Source organism: Miniopterus schreibersii (assembly GCF_964146895.1).
Source record: "Miniopterus schreibersii genome assembly, chromosome: 3".
NCBI lineage: Eukaryota > Metazoa > Chordata > Mammalia > Chiroptera > Miniopteridae > Miniopterus > Miniopterus schreibersii.
In genome coordinates, this window is record NC_138103.1 from 97,928,070 (window position 1) to 97,945,550 (window position 17,481).

The window sequence follows — 17,481 nt, forward strand, 5'->3', positions numbered from 1 at the left end:
CTGAGCTGCACAGAATTACTTTGATACTGAGCTCCATTTGTCTGATTGGAACTTCATCTTTGTAACTCCCTAGGCTTGCTTTTCTGACAGTCGCTGCAAGTCCCGGTGACTGCTGAGTGCACTTTCCTTCAGCGCTTCTCAGAGCTCTAGAGATATCTCACGTTTCCAAAGCGGCATCGCTGTTGTTTCTGCCCAGGTATAAAGAGTTTTGTATGGATCCGTGCTCCAAGCAAACAGCATGTATCTACAAATTGAGTGAGTGTTTCTGAGACAAAGATGGCCATTGTAGCCTCAAACAAGCCTGTTTATTTGGGCGAAGGAAGTATTTTGTGAAGGAATGACAGGCTGACATATATTTATTAATGTCTCTCATACTGTGTGACAAAATCTGGCAGAGGGACTGTGAATGGAACAATTTGTCACAATTTTATGGAACCCTTTCATACACAGAATCCATGCCTTTGTTCAAGCTGCTTAGAGTATGTACATTTTCTAAAAGATTTCTTGGGCAAAATTCCCACAAAGTTTCTCCTATTATTTTCAAGGCTTTCAGCTCTTCCTTATACACATGAAATAGCTTTGTTTCTAACATTCTCTGCAGGAGAGTAAGTCTCTTTTGGAACATCCTGAAAATAAGATTAGAGTCTTCAAAGAAAAGTTGTAGAACTTATATTTATGTTGGGTATTTTCTTATGAAAATGTTAATTAAATTACACAATGAGCATTATCTGCTAAGAGTTGTACTTGTAAGAATCAATGTCGATGAAAATATGGCCACTTGGTGTTTTCTACATAGCTGATTGCTATTTCTTAATGCTCGTGTTATCCAATTCTTTCATTTTGGCCTCTGCTGGCCCCACTATTTTTCTCTTATCTGGTTACTACTTCTCTGTTTTGATTTTTGATACCTCTAAGAAGTTGGATTATAATTGCCACTCAGATAAGACCTGGAATAGAGCCCAAATATGTCCCCAAACATTTTAGTAGTTGTAATGTTAAAATATTTTAAAATATCTTTCAATCCATTTTATAATATATATTTAAACATATTTTATATATGCATATTAATTTAAAGTATTAAATGTAATTTTGCAATGCTGAAATGGCTGACCAAAGATAAAATAGTGAAATGTTTAAGGGGGTGTAATTTGGTGCAGTGTGCGCTTTCTGCCCTGCCTGCCACAGAAGGGCTGCTGCAGGGGGCCTTCATTCCTAGGGGTGTTCTCGCAGAGTCCGGGCCTCTTGCTGAAGATACTGTCCAGCGCTGCAGACATATAGCAAGAAGAATCTAAAGGCCCTCTCACCTCTGAGAAGCCATGGAATAAAAGTATCAACTGAGGGAAACTGAATTTTAACTTCATGCTCTTTTCAACCAAAAGGAAGTCTTCTGATTCGGGGTTAAAATGAATTGAGTGCCAAATGCTGAGATTTGGACAATCAGTTTATACAACATGGTATCTGTTGTCCAAATGTTTATCATAGAAGGGATCAGGACCATAAATAGCACTTAATTATGCAGGCATCACTTAACTAGTAGTCTTTTCTTATTAACCAGGTTTTTTTTAGTTTTTTCTCTAAGCCCAGATGGCCACATCCTTCTCTTATGGGTGGTTCTGTGTCTCCCCAAAAGATATGGTGAAATCCTAATCCCCAATACCCCAGATTGTGATCTTACTTGGAAATAAGGTTGTTGCAGATATAATTAGTTAGGATGAAGTCACACTGGAGTAGCATGGGCCCCTTCTCCAGTACAACTATAGAATGTCACGTGAAGATAGAGACAGATGGGAGTGATAATTCGCCAAGCCAGAGAACATCAGGAGTGCCCGCCCTCAGCAGGAGCTAGGGGGAAGGCAGGGGGCAGATTCTCCTTCAAAGCCCTCAGAAGGAATGAACTCAGCCAACAACTGGACTTTTGACTTCTGCCCTCCTGAACTGTGAGAGAATTCATTTCTGTTGTTTGAAGCCATCCAGTCTGTGGTGCTTTGTTACTGCAGCCCTAGGAACCTAATACATCTTCAGTAGAGTCAACCACCTTAAGAGTCATCTCTGTATTTATATTCTTCCAGAAACTGTCTATACATACACATGCATATGTATATTTCATCTTTCCAGGATACAGTAGAAGTATATTATAAAACTGTTCTGCCCTTGGCTTTATTATTTATCTTTTAATTACTATAATTGAAGCTTTCCCTCTATCAACACAAGAAGAGCTACTTTGCTCTTTTGAATGCCTGTATACTGAATAATTGCAAGCATTTAATAATATATTGAACCTGACCTCTACTGATGGTCATTCCAATTCTTTAAATGCAAATACTGCTGCAGTGGACGTTCTTGGAGAAATGCCTTTGTGAACACATCCAAATATGTGTACATTATACATTCCTAGAAGTGGAAATATTGAGTCCAAGAATATATGCATTTTAAAACATGATTTTTTTTGGCAAATTGTCTTCCAAAAAAAGTAGTTCTAGTTTTTTATATTCTTATATGCATATGAGAGTACCTGTATCTCAGCACTCTCATCAACACTGTATAGGACCATAAGTTTGACTTTTTTACCTGTGAGTAAGTTTAAGATATTTTCATACACATTTTTTGGTTGTTTGTATCCATTTCCTTAAAAATTAGCCAATTTTTCTACTGGGCTGTTCTTACTTATGTGTAGCAGCTCCTTCTAAAAAATTTATTTCTTAGCCCTATTAAATTGGTAGGAATGGTATAATGCAGGTGGCAATTACTAAATGTGAATATTTTTGTTTGAAAAGTGGCTTTTGTATGTAGAAAAGACTATTCTGAGGTTTACTTTTGCTTAAAAAATTAGCATTTAATTTAATAGAGTTAAAAATCCCAAACTCTACTTCTTACTTGAGCTTTTAAATTTAGTTTACAAATTTATTATATTATTTGTAAATCTAGATAATTTTAGTAACCATTTTAAAGGAATTTCAAATGTGTATAATTACACTTATGCATTTAGTTAACTAAATTCCTCCATATATTTTTTAACTAATTCTGTAAATTTAATCTGTTCAACTTTCTTTTTAAGTATTTCAATTGTCTATCTGAAAAACTTCCCCAAGTACTCAATATTTTTTTTAAATCTTAAAAAATAAGCTTATAAATATAGTGAAGGTTAATCCTCTTTCGGATTACGAAGCTTATATAAACATTGTAGGTGAGTTAAAATCACATCTATATCAACTATTTCATTATACATTTTATTTTATTTTAATTGTTGAAACTATTACAGATGTCTTTTTCCCCCCCATTAACCCTTTCCATTCTACACCCACTCCCCACCCCAGGCCTTCACCACACTATTGTCTGTGTCCATGGGTTATGCATATATACATATAAATTCTTTGGTTAATCTTTCCCCACCCACCCACACCCACCTTCCTCTGAGATTGGTCAGTTTGTCCATGCTTTTATGTCACTGAGTCTATTTTGTTTATCAGTTTATTATGTTCTTTAGATTCCACATATAAGTGAGATCATGTGATATTTGTCTTTCTCTGCCTGGTTTATTTTGCTTAGCATACTATTCTCCAATACAGGACACTGAAAAAAGAAAAAGGGGAAGATATAAACAAGTAGTAGAATATACCATGTTCATGGATTAGAAGAATTAATATCATTAAAATGTCCATCCTGCCCAAAGCAACCTATAGATTGAATGCAATTCCTATTAAAATACCAATAGTATATTTCACAGAGTCAGAACAAATATTCTAAAAATTTATATGGAACCAAAAAAAGCCCAAATAGCCACAGCCATCTTGAGAAAGAAGAACAGAGTTGGAGGGATCACTTTACCGAGTATCGAACTATACTACAAAGCCATTGTAATCAAAACAGCCTGGTACTGATACAACAACAGACATATATATATATCAATGGAATAGAACAGAGATCCCAGAAATTGACCCATGCTATTATAGTCAATTAATATTTGACAAAGGAAGCAAGAGCATACAATGGAGTAAAGACAGTCTCTTCAATAAATGGTGTTGGGAAAATTGGACAGGTACATGCAAAAAAATGAAACTATATCACCAACTTACTCTGTACACAAGAATAAACTCAAAATGGATAAAAGACTTAAATGTAAGTCTTGAAACCACAAAATTCCTGGAAGAAAACATAAGCAGTAAAGTCACAGACATATTATGTAGTGGAATTTTCACTGATACATCTGCTATGCAAGAGAAACAAAGGAAAAAAATAAATAAATGGTACTATATCGAACGAAAAAACTACTGCACAGCAAAAGAAATCATCCTCAACGTACAAAGGAACCCCGTGGTATGAGAGAACATATTTGCCAAGGATGCATCTGATAAAGGGCTAAATTCCAAAGTGTACAAAGAACTCATACAACTCAACAAGAGGAAGACAAACAATCCAATTAAGAAATGGGCAAAGGACCTGAACAGACACTTCTCCAAAAAGGACATACAGATGCCAAGAGACATATGAGAAAATGCTCAATGTTGCTAATCATCAGAGAGATGCAAATTAAAACCACAATGAGGTATTGCTTCACACCTGTCAGAATGGCTCCATCAATAAATCAACAAACGGCATGTGCTGCGAGGGTGTGGAGAAAGGGGAGCCCTAGTACACTGCTGGTGGGAATGCAGACTGGTGCAGCCACTATGGAAAACAGTATGGAGGCTCCTCAAAAAATTAAAGATGGAACTGCCTCTTGACCCAGTGATCCCACTTTTAGGAATACATCCTAAGAATCCTGAAACACCAATCAGAAAGAATATATGCACCCATATGTTCATAGCAGTGCAATTCACAATAGCTGAGATCTGGAAACAGCCCAAGTGCCCAACAGTAGATGAGTGGATAAAAAAGCTGTGGGACATTTACACCATGGAGTACTATGCAGCTATAAAGAAGAAGGATCTCGTACCCTTTGTGACAGCATGGATGGACCTGGAGAATATCATTATACATTTTAAATTGGAATTACCAACCCCATCTCTCATTTTAATATGCCAAGCTCCCTTAAACATTACCAATATTTTATAATTACCAAACATGGTTATATTACTTAACCAAAAACATCAATAAAATTGTTTAGATTTCTTAAACATTTTCTGTACTTAATTCTAAGTTTTTCTAGGGTTGAAAGAAGCTTAAGTACTGAAGGAAGTGTGTCAGCTAACATCATCTTTGGAGTTGCCTTCTCAGCCTGCTTGATGTTGCATAACAACCAGAAGTTTAGGTCAGGACTTTCACTGAATTGTGATAGAACATACTGAGTCTTATTTCAGAGTTTATAACAGGGACTTCTTGAAGGGTGGTATTTTTGTCTTCTTTCCTCGAGTACCAGACATCCATTGTTTGTTCAAAGGACCTCTTATCTTCCATGGAATTGATTACCTGAGAGGTTTGGCTGATTTTTGGAGTTTTCAGACAGAAACTTTTTCCCAGTCTAACTCCACAAGTCATAAAACTTGATGGGAACCTGCACTCTTTAAATATACTTCCAAATGTAACTCTTTTAGATATTAAAATCATATCAACTGAAACTGTATATTTTCTCTTTCTGGTCAGTCGCAACTTCAAAAGTCATTCTACTGACAGAAATAATGGCTGGGCATTGGTTGCCGTTCATATGTATGTCAGCCACCTTTGACTCATCACTTGTGATTTGATTAAAAGGCCTCATACCTCCTGAAAATATGATCACCAAATAAATGTCATATGCACATTCTATACACATATCTGAATGTAATCACAAAGGCACTCAGCCAAAAATGTCTACGGCAGCACTGTCTGTATTAAAAAGATTGGAATCAATCTAAGGACCCATCATTTGAGGACAGGTTATATCACCTATTAAGAGGCACTTAGGATTAGCTTCACATTTCACTGGACTGAAGATGACATGCTTTTTGGCTCCAACGCTTTAGTTTCTGGCGAGCTCAGCCCTGAGCCCTCCTGCCTCCTTCCTCCTACCTCCTGCCTCCATGATCCTTGGCTTGCAAGGGAATAATCATAGTAACTGAAGGTAGGGAACCGATTTGGATGCAAACAGCCATGCTGTTCATTCATTGCATCACTGTCAGTGTATCCATCTAATCTACTTTTCCATAGTTTGATGTTTGTGGTAAAAGAATACACGGTATTTGAAAAGGAGATGTGAACATATTTTCTTCTACATTGGGCAACATTCTGGAGCTAAAGTCACTGGAGTCTGTTGTACTATGTATCTACTTTAAAAGTAGGGACTACCGAGCACTAGGCATAGCTCTTGTCTTCAGAAATTTATCATTAGAAGGAGGAAGAGTCATCTATTCTGATGACATTTTATATTCTGGGAGTCTGGGGTCAGGAAGAGATTAGGCAAAGAACTTATATGCATAACCCATGGACACAGACAATAGTGTGGGGAAGGGGGGCGGGGCAGGAGCAGGGTGGACAGGGTCAATGGGGGGGGAGGGGACATCTGTAATACTTTAAGCAATAAATATAAATTTAAAAAAAGTTTTAGAGCTGAAAAAGATCTTAAAGTTAACTGTTGGACTTTCTCTTTGCAAAACCAAGGTAGAACCCAGAGAGGCTCAGCGAAGCTCCAGGTTGCACAGCGGTGGGAGAACAAAGAAGGCTGGGACCCGGGAATCTTGGGGCCTAAATAGAAATAGTCCCATCCACTGTCCGCCATTCTCAGACTGAGACTGAAGATAAATTCCAATTGTTTCTGAACCACAGGTCAGAATTCAACCAACACTGCCTTTCATGAATGCCCAACAGAGGTGTTTGGGTGAAAATCTAGAACCTACAGCAAAAGGATTTTTAAAAAGCGCCATTTTTGTTGCTGTCATTTTGCTTCTCCTCAGTTTGTGAAGTTGGCAGGAACGCGGTAGGATCCCAGGAGTTAACTGAGAAGCGCGGCATGGGTTGGTAGCGTGGGTCAGAGTGTGCATGCTGGGGGGGGGGGGGACACAGCTCCCCAGGTTTGAAAAGCACACCCAGTAGAGCTGGATTCTCAGAGATGGGGGAGTAAATAAAGCCCTGAAAATTTATGCAAACTTTTGCATTTAGGTGACTATCTTCAGTCTGGATAGGAGATCCAAAGATTCTCGAAGGTCCATGGAACTAGAAAGAGTTAGGCGTCAGGGGTTATTTCCTCGCGGCCACTATGACGGAACCTCTCTGCTGAGCGAGGATGGACCTGAGCACGTAAATTGCCGGGGCCTCCAACACTTCGTCTGCAATCCCGTTGATGCTTCAGTCTTTTCCTGTGGAGACTGTAACTCTTTACCAGCAAATAAGGCTTTCGACAACGACGATTATAATCACTGTTCTTGCAAGCTGTAAACGTAACAGAATACCCGACATGGAAATAACTGCATTGAAAAGGAAATAATTAATAATAACATTGCTTTAATTTTTTGTCAGTGTTACAATTAGCCTTCCTTTTTACTGCCAGGGATCCCCAATTTCTTCCCCCCGGTGTATCCCCCGCACTATGGGGGTTAACATTTCCTTGCTTTGATCTGATGCTTATTTTGAGTCCTCGTGATCACTTCTGCTGTTTCTTAGTTCTCAAAAAGCAGAGTTGTCTCATGGTCTTTGGGAAGGCTTATATTTATCTCTTCTTCATATTTAAAATTCCTTTTTTAAAAAAAAAAATCTTCTCATGATCAGAAAAGTAGGGAGGGGAATTCCACTCTCTGCGTTGCGAAAGCCATCTTCCAACTGGAGATGCTTTCTTTTTAATTATGAGAGAGCGGCCAATTCACACATGACGAACTCATTCAGTTTACTTTCTCCCTCCACTTCATTAATTCTGGATTTTCAATGCAGCCTCTTTTCTAATTCGAAATCTTTAAAATAAACTGTAGGCTTCATTGAGGGACTATATCTTTTATTCTCCGAGTGTTTAAAACCACATTCTGAACAAAGCATAGCAAACATCCAGGGTGGGCAAAAGTAGGTTTCCAGCTGAGTAGGCAAAACAGAGTTTATACCTGTATCATTAATCCTTAATTATTCATTTGTATTACAACTGTACATACTACGGGTGCCCACCCCGTGCTTTCCGTGAATCGCCCGGTGTCCTGCTGTCGCGAGCAGTTCACGGTGTTTTGGAGGCCGGGACGCAGGGAAGCAGCGCGGAGGTTCTCCAGGGCCAGAGACAGACGGTGGGATCAGCAGCGCGTTAGAAAGCCATTGCCCATGCCAGGCGACAGGACGGGACGCGCCCTTAGGGATGGCGGTGAGAACACACGGCAGGGGCAGGGAGGCTGTCCCCATGAGACAGGATGAAGCCCTGAGACGAGAGGCGCAGCAGGAGGGGCTGGAGAAGAGACGCGCGCTGAGCGCAGTGACCGGGTCGGCGAGCAGGCTGACCCAACCGGGGTGTCGGGGGTCCCGAGCTGCACATTCCTCAGCATCTGCGCTCAGAACATCTGGAAGACGGTGCGCTCCTCCTCTGGCAGGGATGCGGGGAGCGGAAGGTAAATCTGTAGCATTCAGGGTCAGCTTTGACACCTTCAGACGGTGTCAAATATGCCTGATTTCCTGGGGAAACTTACCCCGTCTCTGAAGGAAAAGAGCTTCTAATTAGCATCTGCTTCAGGCCATGTAAATGGCAAGGACGGCGCAGGCAATCTGTCATGTGTCCTAAATTATTTGGAAACTGTCTACATCAATCAAAGTAATGGTGTAGAGCTAGCCTTCAGGCCCTCAGACCACTGTTTAACGCACATACACGATGTTTTTACCTGTTCAAGTCTGTTTCTTAAAACATGGTTATGTCTGACGACTCTTTCCCCTTTCCAACCACTGATGGCCTGTAACGAAATCGCTTCCAACTTCACTCTCAGGCAGTGTCTTCCAAATCTGTGGTTTTAAAAATAACCGATGTGCCAACATTTCCTGACTTTTAGATCTCCAGCTCTAAGCGGCCCCCTGAACCCGACTCCTGTAGCCACTACCTCTTGTACGTGTCTGCTGGGAGGCCTTCGAGGCGCTGCAGCCTCACAGGATGAACACAGGGCTCTGAGCTCTGTTTCCCGTCCTTCAGCCACCTTCTCCCCGCTCCCTGGTCATTCAGAGACAAATGGACAAGTCATCCTTGGTTCCCCTCTTTCCCATCCTCGACACGGACGCCGATAATCTCGGTGTCAGACTTCTAACATCAAACCCCTTGTCCACAAAGTGGCCAGAGTAACCTCTGAAAAGTCCCAATCAAAGCCTGTCCATCTGTCTCCCCCTTACTCACAGTAAGAGCCACGTGCTCCTGTGTGTGTCTACCTCCCTGACTCACCCGGTCACTCCCCCTTCTTTTTTTTTTTTAATATATCTTTATTGATTTCAGAGAGAGGAAAGGAGAGGGAGAGAGACAGAAACATCAATGATGAGATTCATTGATCGGCTGCCTCCTGCACGCCTCTGACTGGGGATCGAGCCCGCAACCCAGGCATGTACCCTGACCAGGAATTGAACCCCGATCCCCTGGATCCTAGGTCGATGCTCAACCTCTGAGCAACACCCAGCCGGGCAACTCCCCCTTCTCACACGACCCTACGGCCACCCTGGCCTGCTTCACGCTCCTTGAAGGGTCCAAGGTCATTCGTGCTTTATGGACTTCATTGTCTATCAACCTGGCCTCCCTCCCTCTCAAGCATCCTATGTCTGGATTCTTTTAGTTCTCTAGATCTTACTTCAACCTCACATCTTCATTTTAGGCTTACGCGAGACCCTGCCACAGTCAGAGTCCACCCAGGGAACGAAACCAGTTGTAAGTATTTAAAACCAAAATTGAATGCATGGTTGTTGTTGTGTTTTGTTTTGTTTTTACAGATTTGGTGGAAGAGCTAAGAAGCCAAGCAGGAAATCGTAAAAACAAACAAACGCAGAGATTAGCAACAGCAGAAAGCCACGACCAACCTTAGGCCGGAAGGACACAAAAAGAAGGTAAGTTGACTAAAGCCCAGGACCACAGCAGAAGCTGGAACCACATCAGACATGACTGAGAGCCAGGGAGGAGAGGTAGTCTCTGTGACGACATCACCCAAGGCTAGGAGAAAGAAACCCCCCTTCCAGTGCTCCAATCTATGTCAGGGGCAAAGCTGGTTAAACCCAGATATGTTTGTTAACATAGGAGCCTGGGCATTGGAACCTGCTGGCATAGAGCAGCAGAACTTGGGAGAGAAATCAACCTGAATGGAATCAGATCACAGACGGGCATGTTACCCCACTTAGAGTCGTCCCCTGGCCCAGCCACGTCCCATCCCATCATCTTGTTTCATCACAGCACATATCATCATCGCATGGCTCCTTATTTGTTAATTTTTTAAATTATCTGTCTCTCTCTCTCTCTAGGTCATGTCCAACACAGTATCTGACATATTTTATATGCTCAATAAATAATTACCAAATAAATACAAAGAAGAGGAACTTTTCTCTGTAAAGTCACGGTAGAAAAGATACATAAAGGATTCCTTTAATAATTTTTTCAAGTCTGTGCACAGTGTAACTAGAAATCAAACCTGGGTTATTCAGTAAGTCAGTGGTAGATACATATTCCTTATGGATTCTCTACCTTAGCGGGAGGGTGGTGTCTCTACTGTTGTTTTTTCCCCCCAAAAAGACAATTATAATGCTTTAAAAAAGAAATGCCATTTTATTCAATCTCAGAATTTAGTTTCTTTTTCCGTAGCCAACATTCTTCCTATAAGGAAAATGTCACTAAAATAGTTATAATATGTTTTTAAAATATTACAGGAGTGTTTTTAGTTACAGGCAAATGTTTCTAAAATCAAGAAATGCTAAGAAAGACTTAAATATCTGAACTTTGCGAGTGCCGCCTTCTTCAAGTGACCGTTTTCCCCGATTAGTAATAAATAATTGTATCCCTGCTGTTTATACACCTTCAGCATGAGGATCTCAGGGCCCTGTAGGCCCAGTTGAGCATTATGGTTCTATTTTTCCTTGAGTGACATGAGATTTAAGAATACCAAGGGGTTTCTCTCAGAGTTACAGCATCAGAGAACCAAAGGAACTTTAACGAGATAATCAAATCCACTCCTCTTGCCCCTAAGGTATGCATTGCATTACTGAGCTAAAACAGGATTACATCTAAATCCACATTTGTTAAGGGCTCTCGGGGAAGGAGATTGTTATGACCTCATTTTAATAACATTTACTGTTCATAACTATTTCCTGATATGCATTCTATATCCCTCACACTACGGTTTAAGCCTATTTGATCTCACTCCTTCCTGACCTCCCATAATATCCCCACTTTTGTATTGCTTTTTAATTTTTTCATGCGCAAAAACCCCATCTCTATAAAAAGATCACCAATAAGAATTACATTGCTTTACATTGTTTCAGTTCTCTCCAGAATACAGGTTGAGGGGTGCGTCAACTAACTGATGGACTACTTGATGGATCTTTGGTAAATTTAGAAGTTTTGTAAAGACGTAGCAGCAAAAGCACTTATGAATATCATGTTTCATTCACTTTGAAACTTCAGGTTTGGAAGTTGCATCAGGTTCTAAAACACTTCTATCATTTCTCAATTATCAGCAAGATTCTCCCCACCCCGCCCTCTGCCCCAAATAATTAGAAAGGCTAAGACCAAATGGTAATGCAAAACTCTGCCACGCTTGGTATTGCCATTCATACTGACACATAGAAGAAAATACGAATAGATACTCAAATACCTAGTCCAGTGACGATGATAAAGATTGTGACGTCAGAGTCTATTTTGAGTGAAGAAACTTAATTGGTGAGTGACTAATGTGCACATGTAATCTATATGATATTGGGTCATAAAGAGATTAAATAATACTAATAATAGTAATAATAATAATAAACCAACCTTTACTGGGTACTTGTTAAGTGCCAAGCACTCTTCTATATCTCTTTACACGTATGAATTTAGTTCACCTTCACAATAACTCTACGGGTCTGCATTATTTTTATCCCATTCTAAAAAAAAAAGAAAGCTGATGTACAGAAATGTTAACTGTCCAAGAGCATGCAGTTGGCAAACTGCAATGCTGGCCTTCAATTTAAGACTCTTTGCTCCTAACCACAGAACTGCAGCTTCTGTGGATGAGGGGATGGGGACTCTGATAGGAAGTGTCCAGGAAATGGCATATGGTGGCTCTGGTTTCAGTTCTCACTAGAAGAAGAAGTGACTTGCTTGTCACAGCACACAGAAGCCCACTGTCCTCCCAGAGGAAGCACAGCTGCCGAGGAGAAGGCGTCTACAGGCACCGAGCGCAGTGCACCAAAGCCAAGGTCAGCATTTGAGGGATCTGCTGGAGGGAAGCAGCGTTTCAGGAGGAACTCAGTCCGTAGAGATGATGTTTCGAGCTAGCCATGGCACGAGTGGTAACCCAGACTTACAAACAAGAGCCCTGAAGCCAGAAGTGGACATTCCAGCCCAAACCAGAGACCACACCGTGCAGGTCACTGCGCACACAGGAAAGCGGCAGACAGGATCAACTGTTTGCACAGCCCCCGCCGCACGGGTGAAGTCCCGGGGGAGCTGGCTGCTCAGTGGAATAGGCTGACGTCTTCTGTAGAGCACTGTTTACAGTCAGAAAATTAAAGCGCGTAAAATTCTGATCTGAGAGTGTGGGGGTGATCATTCTCAGTAAATCCATCAGCTTTTGGAAGAGTCCATCTGTACACTGTTAAGTGTGAGTTCCTGATGGACGAGGTGAGTGAACGCACACGTCTCCGGGACCTTTCAGCGCTGACAAGGTTTAGGGGCTACGTGCCACGGATACACCGGGTACAGGTTAGCATGATGCCCTGGTGTTGTGTTGAAAGGGGAAGCTCCAACAGCTTAAACAAACACACATATACTCATACATATATTCCACACGTATCCCTTCAGTGCCCTGTCCTCTCCCATTTGTCTCGTCAATCAGTCAGTCGTCACAGTCTTCCCACGGTCCTGCTTCACCATCTGAATCGATGATTTCCTCCCGAAGATACAAGATCATGACATGTCCCTTTACCATCCTTCCCGCCCCCCAAGCTGCTTCCGCCAGAAATGACCTACTGATTTTTAGATTTATGCAAATCTGGTTACTCTTCAAGGCCCAAATCAAGTGCCATTTCCTCAGATGAGATTCTCCTCTGGCCCCAACATCTCCATCTCTGTCCCCCTTTGGTAACTCCTGTGAATTTCACTTTGGCAATTAGTCACATGGTGCCCTGCACATCGTTGGGTTTCACGGGTGTATGAACTGTCTGACAAATCAATCATCTACTTCTTGGGCCTAGGAACTGACTCTTAAACTCCTTGCCCTTGCAGAGCTCCTAGGACAATCGCAGACATATAGCTGACTCTCAATGCACAATTGTTTTCAATAAAATGAACTGAAAGCACTAAACTGTTTTACTTCAGACTTACTGACGTCAATAAGTAAATTATTTTTTAAAGACATTTTTCCAGAAGGACCTGTGGGGCACACTGTCTATCAGAAAAAGTCAGAGTTCCCTCTATCAACTGCATGTTCAACAGATGGACTGAGTGCATCCTATTCTCTCTATGCACTTTTTAATATGGCTAATTTATGCATCTCTAATGCTGGACAAAAAAGCATTTCACTGGGAGAGAAATGGAGGAGAAAAGTCCTATTATTATAGCAGCCTGCAATTATTTGAGCATAAACATATTTTAATAATAGTCCTGCAGTTAAATTTTTTCACATGGAGTTGGTGCCTACGTCAGCTTCAGTCCTCAATGTCCAGAAATTGGTGCAGTTCAGTTTTATTGGCATTGGTGTTTGGGTGGGCAGCTTGTTAGATAGATTAATGAGAAATAAGGAACATAAAACATAAGGTTTATTTAATGGGTTAAACTCAATAATCATATGCCACAGTGATATGCCTCAGCATCAGCCTCAAACGTTCTCATTCATCTTGATAACTACAATGCTTGTGATCCATTAACTACGAAGTTTACCAAAACCTTCCTCAACTAACTTGTGGTTTCAGACTCAGCCACCTCCTGGAGTGATGACTTTATGACTTAAACTGCAGCTAATATTAAGAAATACTTATGGGCCCACAGCTATCTCCTCCCAACAGCCCGGTGAAGAAGGTACCATCACCGTTCTCTACTAGAGTGGAGGAAATTGACGCTTAGCGAGGTCAAGATGCTTCACCAGGGTCCACAGCTAAGAAGTAGGGTAACCAGAACTCAATTCTTCTGACTCTTTAAGGGCCTCTCGACTCACTATAGCCTCAGATGATTTCCTAACCCAGTGAATGACACCCCATCCTTGCAGTTACGGGAGCTGGAAGCCTGGGAACCTTCCAGATGCCTCTCTTTCCTTTGTCTCTCTGTCCTTTTATTTATGATTTCACTTTCTAAATTTTTCTCAAATCAGTTCACTCCCCCTTGGCTGCAATAATCGAAGTCACCATCATCTCTTACCTACACGACCGCAGTAGAATCCCAGGTAGTCCGTCTATATCTTCTTTTGCACCTCTCTTCCCACCCAACTTAATGGGCAGGATAATCATTTTAAACACAAGTCTGATTATGCTACTCTTTCCTCTGGCTTGAAGTACTCGGTGGTTTCCCTTTGACCTTAAGATAAAAACAAAACTGCCTAACTGGTGTTAGAGGACGTGCCCCTCCTGCTTAGATCCTAGTCACATCTTGCACAGGTGACTCCCTTCCTGCCTTTCCTCACGGGAGCCATGCTCCCTCCCTGGCACATGTGTCCCCTGGTATGTCTTTTCTCCCCCTTTACTGATGAGCATCCTTCAGAAGTCAGCTGCATTTAGGGTTCCTCTTTCCTGACAACTCTATGTCATATCTCATTGTACACTCTCATTCATTCATTCATTCATTCATTCATTCATTTGTTCAAATAGTTCAACAACTATGTATTGAGCAACTCCTCTGTGCTGGGCTGTGGGCCAGGTACTGGGACACAACTGTGAAACAAAACTTTCGTGGTCCTGATCTCATTGTCCAAAGTAGAAACCAGAGCACAAGCCTCTCTCCTTTCACAGGACTTACTGCAGGCACAGCCCGATGCCTATTGCCGTGGCTGTTACACTTGCACCTGTTTCCTAGAGAGGCTCTAATCCCCACGCAGGCAAGGATCCCCCACCCAAACTGATTCGTTTCTAGAACCCAATCTATATTTATTGAGCAATAAACATAGATTGGTTGAATGGATTTCAGATATTTAGATCTAAATGCTCACATTAAATTGATCTGCCACATACAGACTTATTAGATCTTAAAATACTTATTTTCTTCTCAGTCTTGTAATTTTATGAACTATAATGTCAGTCACAAAAATGGATTTTTTATTATTAATCTATTCCAGAATGTTTATCACTTAGTAATCAATGTTAGCTCATTCTCTATAGTCTCTCCAGCTACCAGATGATGCTGCCTGTTTGGGGAAAGAGTCCTGAAGTATCTGGAACATTACTTTCTGCACACTAGTGCTCACTGATTAATAACACTGAGTTTTCTACTTCCCAGCCTTTTTAAAAGTTTCTTATTCACATCTAAACATTGCACCCTATCCAAGGGACTAAAATTCTAAAACCAATTTTATAATGGTTCTGAAAATATAAATGTATTACGCATACTTAAGAGTTCTTTTCCCTTCCTTGAAAAACACCATTTCTCAATTTGCCCTGGTCAAGAACTACTGGGACATGGTGGTTCAAACACAACAGAACAAGTGTCTTGCTGCAGCGTGTTTTAGAGCCCTTAACCTGCTACTCACACGGAATCTCCAAGTGCATGTGTGCGTGTGCGTGCATGTGTGTGTGCATGTGTGTGCATGCGTGCGTGTGCATGCGCATGGGGGTGGTACTACATATTCAGAATGCCAGGTTTTTCCAAACACCTTTGATAGTGGGCTTCCTTTCTCCACGATCACTTGTCCAATGCACTCATGTGGGAAATGTTCCTTTTCCATCAGCCTGACTCTAGATGTTGGATAAAATGTCCATAGTACTTTGGTTATTATTAAGAAATGAGCTGTTTCAGTTTTCTATGGAGGTCAACTGACTCCTGAAAAATATGTGTCAACTCAATAAATGGTTATTGAACATCTATCATCTGACCATCTAGTGCTGGCGGCTCTCTGGACCAAGAAGACGACACCAACATCCCTACCCCTGAGGCGTGGGAAAGAGAAGGTGGGTGGGACAGAGTCCCTACTGTGTGCCAGGCCTGCTGCCATGCCCGGGCACGGTGCCCCTAAGTATGGATATTATCACTCCTGAGAATAAGACCAGGGGCTCTCAGGGTCACCCAGGGTGCAGGTGGGGGGCTGGGAATAAAAGTGAGGCCTCTTCGCTTCCAAAGCCTGTCTCCTGCTCCCTGGGCAAATCGCCCCTGATTTATGTACAATCTTATGTGAGAAATTCACTAAAAATAATGTGACTCTTGTATAAATAAGTGAGTAAAATCCTATGGAAACCATCATGATTGTTTTGCTGCTTTCAAAAGATGGTACTCTTCTCTTTCTCTAACCTGAGTCTTCACACAGAACCCAGTTTGGAAAATGTGTTCTGGAGAAACATATAGCTAGAACAACCTCTGCCTCCACTACTCTGTTTTAAGTAAATTGTGAAATTTCTTTTTCTTTTTTCTGAACAGGTTTTATTACACATGGGATGGGGCTCAGTCCTTCTTGGCTGTGCCTTCCTCATGGCTGCAAGGACATTGCTCAGCTCCTCTCTCTTCCTCTTGGCACGGATGTGTGTCCCCACCCTTTTCTTGATGAATTTCAGGGCCCTCTTGTCCTCAGAGACCTTGTGCAGTTCCATGGCACGCCACTCATAGGGGGCAAAGTCACACACCTCTCAGGTCGTGTCCCGCACGAACTTAGTGCGCCTGGTGAGGTGCTCATGGCAGCGGCTGTGCCTCAGCTTGCTCACGTTCTTGGTCACCTTGTGGCCCTTGCTGAGGCCCCCAGCCATGGGGTAGCACAGAGCAACGGCTGCTGCTGCTCAATGGTTGCGCAGCAGAAGGGCTCTGAAATTTCCATTAATGCAGAAGTAGAACTACATCTCAGCAGAAATTCGTAACTTATGTTTGTGGTTTATATTGGTGGCAGATGTGATTTCCTTCACACAATCTTAGAACTGGAAGGAAGTGAAGAAATGGTCATGAGGTCCCACTCATGCTCAACCAGGGCAGTTGAAGCCTGCAAAGAGTTAATGATTTGTCCAAAATCACATCAGAAATAATTACAAAGCAAATAATCGTGATGATGCCAAAGGCGTAACTCCCTTATTTTGAGAATCCACCAGGTAGTGTGGCCTTTGCAACGTATTTGTTGTAGATTCTATATTATCATTATTTTCAGATCTGTGCCTGAGGCTCAGAGAGGTTGAGTGCCTTTGAGAAACCCACACAGCTCATGGGTGGTAGATCCTGGGCTCAAACGGTCAGTCAGGCTCCAAGGCTGGGGTCCGTCCCACCATGCTGCT

The 17,481-nt window shown here is 41.7% G+C and overlaps 1 pseudogene across 1 annotated transcript; it reads right to left on the reverse strand.

The window, feature by feature from the left end:
• Positions 1-7,135: 7,135 nt before the first annotated feature.
• LOC308554941 (large ribosomal subunit protein eL36 pseudogene) lies at positions 7,136-16,977 on the reverse strand (annotated as a pseudogene). Its single transcript has 2 exons — positions 16,656-16,977; positions 7,136-7,341 (listed from the first exon to the last, which is right to left on the reverse strand). The product of its transcript is annotated as a large ribosomal subunit protein eL36 pseudogene (transcript).
• Between the last annotated feature and the right edge of the window lie 504 nt (positions 16,978-17,481).